An 11,981-nucleotide genomic window follows, 5' to 3' on the forward strand; every position below is an offset into this window, starting at 1 on the left:
ATTTAGCATCATTTATGGGAATAATGAAATGTTGGTCTTAAGACTTTGTAGAAGATGATGATGATGATGATGATGATGATAAAGTTGAGGAAAAGTAATTTTCTTAAAATTTTTCTTATAAATAATATTGACTTGAGAAGGACACATATTAGAATGAGTAGGAGACATAAGTAGGAAATTCTTGTTGTTGATAGACATGAATAGGAATATTTGAAGCAAAATTGACACTATTTAAATTTGTACTTGAAGTAGAAGATCTGGTAGAGAGAAATTCTTGAGTAAATGAATATCTTAAAGCTGGGCTAAATTCTATTTGAACAATATCATCCATATGTTGTATAATTAACAAAAAAAAAAAGTTTAAAGCTGTAAGACATGATGTGAATAGTAGAAAAGTGATGTAAATAGTAGAAAGGTGATGTGAATAGTTGTTTATGACAAAAAATCCAATATTTTTAAGAATTGTTCAAGATTCTTGATAAACTTCAAGATGTAAGAACTGCAACAAGAAACAACAAGTTGTTTACTCAAATAATGTCATGGATTCAAACAAGTTTCAATTCCATGGATTTCAACAAGTTTCAAGTATGTCAAATTTCTCCATAAATAGAGTCATCAAATTCTTTGCAAAACGGAGGTGAACAAGAGACGATAAGAGCTAGCAAGAGTGTTCTCAAAATAATGATTTGCTTTTTTATAATCCCTCTCATTTCAAAATCTTTCATGTGTAATCAAAATCTTCTATTGTCAACAAGCTTATAATCAAGACTCATTATCTCTATAATCAAGGTATAATTTTGATTACAAAGTTTATTTCAAATCCATTTTATGTGTCTATGTTTATTTTTATGCTTTAAATTATATTTACAGAATTTATTTTTTGAACTTAAATTTATAAGCTAATAAATTTTAAATAGTATGTATATATTCATCGTTGTAGATATTATTTTTAATTTTTATGGTATTGTATTTTAAACATATGAAACACGTGCGATTTCATTATCTCAAATTTGTATATTCATATTAGGTCAAACATTGAATTTCTTTCGAATCATCGATTAATTATTTACATTTTAAAATCCATTTGTTTACAAAATTGAGTTGTTAGGTAATGTCTTATTCATTTGGAGGATAAGATGGGATGTATTACTAAACAACTTAAATTCATAAGCAAATGAATTTTAAATACTATTTATATTATATATATATATATATATATATATATATATATATATATATATATATATATATATTAATTGTTAAGGTACTATATTTTAAACATATGAAACAACGATTTCGTTATCTATATTTTTTATATTCATCTTAAGTTAGAAAACATTGAATTTATTAAATATCATCAACCAGTTGTTCACCTTTTAAAATCTATTTGCTTACAAATTTGAGTTGTTAGGCAATGTCTTATTCATTTGGAGGATAAGATGGAATGTATTATATAACAATAATTTCATTATCTCAAATTTTTATATTCATATTAAGCTATAGAAAACATTGAATCTATTTGCTTAAAATTTTGAAATGTTAAGAAATAGGTCAATTCTTATCCATGTGGAGGATAAGATGGGACATATTACCTAACAATTTAAACTTATATAATAAGCAAATAGATTTTAAACAATGTGTATATTCATTTTTATATTATTTTTAATTATTAAGGTACTATATTTTAAATATATGAAACAACATTTAAGGTTTCTTAAATGTAATTCAATTATCAAATTTCTATATAATTTTTTTATTTTTCAGTTTTTATAATAATAATAAAAAAAGGTTTTATTTAAGCTACAAAGCAGCTAATCATCTTATTGTTATAAGTTTCATGACCTTATTTTTCATACACCATCTCCAATCATATGCATGCTGATCTGAAAAGCCTATAATTTCACCGTTGCTTACAAGTCTCATATGGATAGACAAGAAAATCATAAACAAGAAGTTCTTTAATTCTTATCAATAGACCATAAGCATTTATTTTGCTTCAAAACATTAGTGTATCATTTCATAAATGCATTCATGGACAAGGAGTACAAAAATGTAACCCATCGTACCTGAACTTCTTGAATAGAGAATTTGTATTTGCAACTCATTTAATAGAAAAAATTTCAACACTAAATTTGGTATAAAATACTCAAAATAATTAGACAGTAAACATGTTCCTTAGTTTAAAAAAAATAATAATAAATGGAAAAAAAGATTATTTATATATTTTAAAAAAGTTATGTACATCTTTTAGAATTCATTTTAAATAAAATATTATTAATTGGTATTTCTTTTTAGAAAAATTATTATTTATTTTAACAAAAAAAATATAACTTATATTTTTATTAAAGTATTAACATTCATTTTGCATACTCTTGGTTCTCACTACACTATTGAATTGTGTAACATATCAAAATTGCAACTAATCAAATTGCACCACATGTGCATAGATCCCATTATTTTGAATGTCTTATTGTTTTATACATTTGTTTCATCCTTTAGTACTTCAATTTCATTGTTTGTACCCATTTATGTTATTTTCTACTTAGGTTTTTTTATTTATTAATTTATTTAACGATTTATATTTTATCATATATTTTTAGTAGTTTGGATTAAATATATCCCATAATAATAATAATAATTATTATTATTATTGTTGTTGTTTTATTGTATCTTGAATATATATTCAGAAATATTGACAAACTGGCCTCAAGCAATTAGGTTACCAATTTTTTCTTCTTTTTAAATAGTCAATTATTACCTTATGAATTGGAAAATTGTGACGAAAAGATTATTAGTACTCCTTAAAGATGAATGCGTCAAAGCATGGATTAACACTCGTCCAACAACATCACCAACCTAAGGTTTGAAATATCGGTAAATACAGATATATTGATACTTGGATTTTACAGATATATCAGAAATATTTTAACAAAAATATCGATTAAACATAAATAGTTCAAAATTCATTAAAATACTTAAAAACTTTTTAAAAAAATGATAAAATAAAGAATACACATTTTAAAGTTATTTTGTAAATGTAATTGACAAGTATGATTAAAGATAATATTTATCAAATTTTTATAAAAAAAAAATAGCTTAAATTTCTTTAATATATTTATATTCATTTATTTAAAAATTTTAAAAATATTTTTATTAAACCATGTTTTATTACATTTAAATAAAAAATTAAATTGATTTATATAATATATTTTATTTGAGATTTAATTTCTAAAATTTTATTACAAATCTTGTGGTGATAACTTTTTCTATTAACACTAATTTATTTAAATAATTAAAATTATTAATAATTTATATTATTAAATTAATTTTAATTTATAAAATATTAGAATTTCATTAATTTTTTTATATTGTAGTAATTTTTTATTAAAATTATATTTTTATTTTTTTAAAACAAAAATATGTAAATTAAATAAAATTAAAAGGGTAAATATTAAAAAAAAAATATTAAGATTGAAGTGATAGTAATTTTTTTAAATAGAATTAATGAGATAAATATGGAAAGTAGTTAAAAATAAAAGAATAATATAAAATAAAATGATAAATTAAAAATGAATAATTAAAAAATTTAAAAATAGGATAAATTAAAAAAAAAACTGCCGCCCATTTATCGACGATTTTTTGACACTGCCCCATCGCCCACGTGCGCATTGCCACATGTCCCGACTTATCGATAGCCGATTTTTCAAATGCCTTATAAAACCGATGTTGGAAATTGCCCAAGCTAAATGGAAGGGCATTGCATTTACAGCCATATCTGCTAAATTCATGATTCCACCAATATTATCTACAGTTTGGCCATTGCATTTTATCTTGGGTTCATTAGGTAATGTTAAATCACATTAAAAGATGCTCCAAATTTTAAAATAAATAAAAAGGGGATTTTTCTTGTGTCTATTTGAAGAATCAATTGAAAGAAGCAATTCAAGTAACATTAAATTTTTATTTTTTTTTATAATTTATAGCATCAGCATATAGGTAAACTAAGATGTTTCCAAAATGGTAGAATGCATGGACTCCTTGATTTATTCTTTCAAGAAAACATAAGGGATTATTCCAAGTTCTACACAAATATGAACTTCAAAAGAATCACAAAGAAAGTCTATGGTCTTTTATATAATTACTTAAAAAATAAATATAATACAAATAGAGTTTAAACAAGTTTACAATCAAAGGAAATAAAAAGAAATGACTAATTTACCTTTATTCCTAAGAAGAAAGATAATAATTTTAATATAAAAAATAAATAACTCTTAACAAATAAATAACTCTAACATCCTCTCACAAATTCATGATGCAGCTACAAGAAATATCGAGAGTTTGCCAATCAAAACCAAAAATGTGGAAGTGGGGTGTAACTTGGTAAACAAGTCTGCAATCTATAGGGAAGATAGAACAAAAAGCAAAGTAAGAATGTCATGATAAAGGAGATGACAAGTAAGGTGGCAAACAATCTCAATATGTTTGATCCCTTTATAAAAGACAAAGTTGTGTGCAATTTGAACAATACTCTTGTTGTCATAGTAAATAGGAGTGAGACAAGGAAGAGAAATACTCGTATCAGTAAGTAACTGATATAATCAAACTATCTCACAAGTGGTAGATGCCATAACACAATATTCAACTTTTGTGGAAGATAAAAAAAATGATAGTCTATTTCTTGCTCTTCTAAGAAATAAGAGAATCTCCAAAAAAAAAAAAAAAAAACACATACAAAATCTAACGGTAGACTTGCAATCTTTGAGATCACTAGCCCCAATCAGTGTTAAAATGTGCATAAAGCTCCAAAAAAGAAGTGGATGGAAGGCAAATACTCTAAAATAGAGTGCCCCAAAGATACAACAGAATAGGAAGAACAACAACCCAATAAAATGTGGTAGGAGAAGTAACAAACTAACTAACAATATGAACAACATAAGTAATGCTCATACTTATAATGGTGGGATGGACTAAGCTGCTAACAAAAGTATGATATAGTGCAGGGTCTGGTAAGGGGTTATCATAAGAACAAGATTATCAAACATTAACTTGAATCAATAGTACTTTTAGTATCAATAAGGTGAGCACGATCAAGAATATCAGCTGTATATACTTAGACTACAAGAGAAGATAACCTTTTGGAGAAAAAGTTACCTCCCAAAAAGTATCGTAAATAACCTAAATTCTTTATTTCAAAATGAAAAGCCAAATATGATTTATACAAAGAGTAGAATAAAACCAATAGTAGTGTATTTCAGAAAGAATACATGATCATGATGATTGGGATGAAAACCAAGAGAAGTAAACACAAAAGAGAACTTTGCAAATCAAGCTCGAAGAACTTGTTTGAGACGATATAAAGCTTTCTTGAGCTTGCAAACTTCTTCAGGGTTAGGAGAAAGATCAAAAGAGGGTACCATGTAGAATTCTTCTTAAAGATCATGACTCAAGAAGGTATTTTTAACATTCATATGAGATATATGTCACTAACAAATAGAGGAAACTGCAATAAGAGTACAAATAGTAGTCATCTTTATAACAAAGGCAAAAGTCTCCTCATAATCCATACCATACTATTAAGAGAACCCCTTATCAAATAATCAAGTTCTATACCGCTCAATTGAACCATTAGAATTATTTTAATTTTATACCATACTGTGTAAAGCAGAACTTAGACGTAGAGCACCTGTGTTGTTGCTATAGAGCTGGTATACTTGAGTTATTTCTGTGGGGCTAGTACTGCATCTCTAACAATTGGAATAGAGTGAAATTGATGTCCCAATCAATAAATCTCCTCTTTTCACCATCTTTTCCACCATTTGAACTTCAGATTTATCCATTAATCTCAATGTTTTGAATTATATTTATATATTATTTTAGAATGGTATGGAAAAGATGAGAAATAGGTTGAAAGTTAGCAAGTATTCCTTAATGAATTAAAGTACTTAATGCTAAATAAATTAAAATAATTTTAAGTTCAATTATGATTAATTTATCTGTATAAAATTCAATATTTAATTATTGTTTCTAGTGTTAATTTTTTTAAAACCAATTTAATTTTTTTTAAGCAATTAAATTGATATATTTATCCTCATTGATATTGAATAAAAAGGTTGTAACAAATAAATGATGGAAAAAAGAGACGTAACCTATGAAAATAAAGGATATTTGTGCTATAGAAAAAATAAATTATTTTAACTTTTTATATATTAAGTCATTTTTAATTTTAAATTGTAATATTAAATTATTTTACTAATCACCCTCTCAATCTAAAATACCAAAAAGTTAAACTTCATTTGTTCTAATTTTCTCTTCTCTCTAGGCTTTTAAAATGCACACTATCATGTCTCTTGGTGCTTTAACTTCTGCTCTTTGAATGAAGTACTAAATGCTACCCATTCCTTGTTTTCCTCCTACTCCATTGGCAAACGCATCACCATGAATTTTGTGTCTTCCTATCTTCTCATTTAAGTTTCAATAGTTGAGCAAACAATCTTTGTAACGACCCACTCTCAACCGTGTAGATATTGTCCGCTTTAGACCCAAAGGGGCTCTCACGGCTTTAAAACGCGTCTACTTGGTTAAGAGGAGCCTCTACATATATAGCGCCAGGAACATTCTCCCCTATCCGATGTGGGACATCACAATCTTCATCTTGAATTTTTATATTCATTTTAGGTCCAAGAAAACATTAAAATTCTTAGATATCATCTGTCATGGCTCCACTCTCCACTCATTATTGTCTAGTTCAAGGCTGCAGTAGCACACACACGTCCCACCAACCAACCTTGATTTTGCTTCTTTATTAGGCCTACACCCTCAAGAAAAGGTCTTGATAGTATATTGTGAAAGCCCTTCATATATGGTTCTACATCATTCACTCCTCGGGCAAGTCCACCCCCTTGGGGCCCAATGTCTTCGCTAGCATACTTTTGGTGGAAGATTAGGCTTTGATACCATTCTATCATAACCCCCCACTCTTCACCCAATATTGTCCGATCAAGGTTGTAGTACACACATCCCACCAATCGGCCCCAATTTTACTTCTTTATTGGACCTACATCCTTAATGAAAGGCTTTAATAATGTATTGTGAAAGCTCTTCATATATGGCTCTTCACCATTCACTCCTCAGACAATGTGGGATACTACATCATCAACCAATTGTTGTTGTTTTATTATCTATTTACTTACAAATTTGAATTGTTAAGTAACATTTTATTCATTTAGATGATAACATGGGATGTATTATCTAACAATTTAAACTTATAAGCAAATGAATTTTAAATAATGTCTATATTTATTTTTATACTATTTTTAATAATTGAGGTATTGCGTCTTAAATATATGAAACAACTACTCTGTCACGCCCCAAGACCCACTCCAAGGGCGTGACGGTCATTTCACACCTCAAACCCGAAGGCTTAAAGTATAATCTGACCCAAACAATCATATTGTAACTGGATATTACCAATTACCAAATACCTGTTCAGAGTAGCATAACAAAATCTAAAATCCTCAAATTCAATTTTGTTATAACTTCCAAATATCAAATAATCCAAATGAACATAACTAACAGTTAAAACAAAATCCAACATAAAATCCCTAGTCAAATTCTACTGATGACTATTCCTCAGCCTAGCCATCACTCCTCACCCGAACTAAGAGTACCTGAAAAATTTTCAACAATTGGGAATGAGCTCACAGCCCAATAAGGAATATTAATGCAATTCATGGATCAAATATTTTCATTTCAAATAGGAGATATCATTTTTTTTTTTTCTCATCAAATATCAGAGTTTCAACAATACTAATATATTCAAAATTCAACCAACCATTTTCATATCAAATTCAAACACTTTCACATAAGATTCAATCAAATCCATTCAATTTTCATTACTCTGGTTATCAAATATCAAATGCCCAGTTAGGTGGGACTTTTCAAATGGGTGGCTAGCCTCAAATTGTTCCTGGTGGAAGGAACCAAACACTACTAGTACTAGTAACCTCTAACCAAACCCCTAGAGGCTGGGGTCCAAATCAATTACATTCCCACCAAGAAATGTAAAGGTCAACTATTATATCCCGTTGACAGGGCCGAATAGTCAACTATTATATCCCGTTGACAAGGGCCAAATAAACCAGAGTGATGTTTTTGTTCAAGTATTCAAATTTACACAACATTGTAATTTAATTAAATTAGAAATGTGTTATTAGAAACAAATTGGGAATTTATTAATTATAATTAAATAAGGAATAGAGTAATTATATTATTACTTTGTTAATAAAAAAAAAAATATTAATCTTAACATTTAGAAATTTTGGGATTATCAGATTTATATTTTGAGGTAAATAGTAATAGTGGCCTTTTTATTGTGCAACCAATTGTTGTTGTTTTATTATCTATTTACTTACAAATTTGAATTGTTAAGTAACATTTTATTCATTTAGATGATAACATGGGATGTATTATCTAACAATTTAAACTTATAAGCAAATGAATTTTAAATAATGTCTATATTTATTTTTATACTATTTTTAATAATTGAGGTATTGCGTCTTAAATATATGAAACAACTATTTCCTCATCTTGAATTTTTATATTCATCTTAGGTCAGCAACAATATTGAATTTCTTAAATATCATCAGCCAATTGTTTGTGTTTTAAAATCTATTTATTTACAAAGTTGAGTTGTCCGATAAAGTCTTATTCTTTTGGAGGGTGAGATGAGATGTATTATCTAACAACTTAAATTTATAAACAAATAGATTTTAAAGAATATGTATCCATTATTTTTAATTACTAAGTTACTGTATTTTAAACATATGAAACAACAATTTTGTTACCTCAAATTTTTATACACATTAGGTCGAACGTTGAATTTCTTAGATATTATCAATCAATTATTTATGTTTTAAAATCTATTTGCTTACAAATTGGAGTTGCTAGGTAACATTTTATTCATTTGGAGGATGATGAAATGTATTACTTAACAACTTAAATTTATAAGCAAATAGATTTTAAATAATGTGTATATTCATTTTTATATTATTTTTAATTGTTAAGGTACTATATTTTATTTATATGAAATAGCAATTTCGTTATCTCAAATTAGAGAAAATATTAAATTTCTTAAATATAATACCAATTATTCGCGCTTTAAAATCTCTTTGTTTACAAACTCAAGTTGAAGAGAGATCCAGAGTTGCTAATTGCGCGTAACGACTTAGGAGAGACGCCTATCTTTTGTGCAGCCCGGTACGGCCAAACTGAAATGTTTAAGTTTCTGGCTGGGGAGATGAAACTAACGGAACGAAATCCAGAAGGTGGTAAACAGTATTTGCAGAGGAATGATAGAACAACAGTTCTTCATATTTCCATCTTCACCGAGTGTTTTGGTGAGTTCTTCTCTCAATTCATCTTCAAGTTTTTTCTTATAATATCCATTTCTATTATTAAATATAGAAATTATAGGCTATTCCAAGTGTAGGTTAAGGAAGGCTAACCCCCAACCAATCTAGATACGTTAGGTGAGGATGTTTCAAGTTCTTGCAAGATGTGACAAAACAGGAGGATGATGGAAAATATGTTTGAGAAATGGAAAAATAAAAATAAGAAAAAGTCCACAAAAGAAAATTTTGAATAAATATTTATTAAAAAAAAAAGGTTCAACATAATAGATCTTTCTTATATCATTCTCGCAATTTCTTTTTCTTCTTTTTCTCCTGCATATATAAACTTTAAATATTTTTCATTCTATTTTTTTTTTTTTGGAAATGTGTATTTCCATACACTCAAATGAAAAAAAACAATAAAATAAGAATTCAAGTTTATAAAATACAAATTTCAAATAGTTATATAAAAATAATTAGTATTTATAGAGTTTTTGATCAAAATTAGTATTTTTGACCATTCAGGTACTATATTTTAATAATATATATACTACCTTTAATCATCTTAAGTACTACCTTTGACTTTTGAGTATATAAAATTTGAATTATTTTTAAAGGATTTTTATTTTATAATTATTTTTACATGAGTGTATGAAAACTTATTATTTTCTTAATTTTTTTTTCAAATTATTTTTTATTCTATTTTATTTATTTTTTCATTATTTTCAAAATAAATTAACTTTTCATTTTTATTTTTTTTTCCTACTATATTTTACAATCCAAACAAAGCTTTAGATAGTGTTTTCTAATAAACCTAAGTGCTGAAAATTTAAAAGATTAGTACATGTTCTAATGAAAGCCTTGTTTGAAGTAGCTTAACTCCTCCTTAAAGGAAGTTCTTAAGAAATATCTTTAATTTCTTGAAAATAGATTTATTATTTTCATTTCATTCCTATTTTTAAAATTAAAAAATAATAATAACTTCATATAAAATACCAGAATTTTTTAGATACTTACATTGAAAAGCAACGAATGATTTATATATAAAAAGAAAAAAAAGAAAAAAAGAAAAAAAAAAGAAAAATGATTTACAAATTAAGGTATCAAAATATTAAATTCTATCTACCTCAAGTTGCAAAATTTTTAAAGATATAAGGTTCTATTTTTTATATAGAATTTATTGCTATATTTTACTCTTAAAAAAAATACTAAAAATGTACCCAGACACTTAATGTTTGGTTACCAAATTTAAATGAAGTTATAAATATTCATACATTTAAAAAAAAAAAAAAAAAAACTTTGAAAGAAATATTAGCTTCCCAAAGACCAAAACTTACTATATTGTAACTTTTGCTACTTTTAAGTCTTACTATCTTGTCTTCTTTTCAAAGTTCAAAACATATATGTTACTTGTAAAAAAATATTAAGTTACACGTTTTAGATAATTTACATATACACTTTAGTCTAGGTGCATGCCATGTGGATCTTAAAAATGGAGAAAGTATAAGGAAAGAAAATAAAAAAAAAAAACCAAAAAAAAGGGTTAATAATAAGTTTAAAATCAATAAGCTTTACTTAAATGTCATCTTCAAATTTTTTTTTCTTTTTTTTTCTTTGTTTATAAAAATTAAATAGTTTATAAAAATTTATAAATTTTAAATAATTTTGATTTTATTTAATTAATCAAATAAGATAATTTATATATATATATATATATATATATATTATTTTTCAGATATTTTTTGGGATGCAAAGACAACATTAGGTTACTAATCCAACATTTTTGTTTTTTGTGTTATCTCTACAAAATTAACATGAAATAGAATTGGCCCATTTTATTGCGGAAAGCTACTCATTTAATTGAAGAAAGAAATCAAGATTCAATGACTGCTCTTCAATATCTTGCATGCAATCCAACTGCATTTGAAAAGAAGAAAATAAAAACGAGACAAGGATTCATGGAGGAACTCATGATCTCAACAGTACCGACACAAGGACTCATGGAGATACTCATTAACTCCAGTATAGTACATTTAACTCCTTCCTCATCAATATCTATTCTTCATTTACTCAATTACTCTTGATTTTTTATTTAGATAATAACATTTTTTTAGAAATTGGGTATGGGCATTAACATAATTTTGGAATGCTAAATATAGTTTTATATATTTTCTCCTTTTTTTTTGTGAAAAATATAGTTTGGAAACAAATTAATTAGCTATCTTATAAAACAATGTATGGTTTACATTCAAGCTTTCAAGTTAATCCAACTCAATTGAAAATATTTTAACGGATTTAATATTTATTCGCTCAATACATAGAATAGAACCCATGCATGGTGTAGAATGAACTTGAGCAAGTAAAATTGAATGTCTATAATTTCTTCCATATTACGAAATGGGGCTCTAATGGATGTAAACTTTTTCCCCTCAAATTTTCCTGTCCAATAAAATAAGGATTTGGTCTGATGGATTTGTTTAATAAAATTTGGTTCTTTTTTATATCCATTCACCATTAATTATTTACCTCAACTTCTTATAATTGTTAAGTAGTGCTTCTTTCCTTTTCTGTTACATATGTTTTTTTTTTCCT

This window comes from Vitis riparia, chromosome 3 (genome assembly GCF_004353265.1).
Source record: "Vitis riparia cultivar Riparia Gloire de Montpellier isolate 1030 chromosome 3, EGFV_Vit.rip_1.0, whole genome shotgun sequence".
Taxonomy (NCBI): domain Eukaryota; kingdom Viridiplantae; phylum Streptophyta; class Magnoliopsida; order Vitales; family Vitaceae; genus Vitis; species Vitis riparia.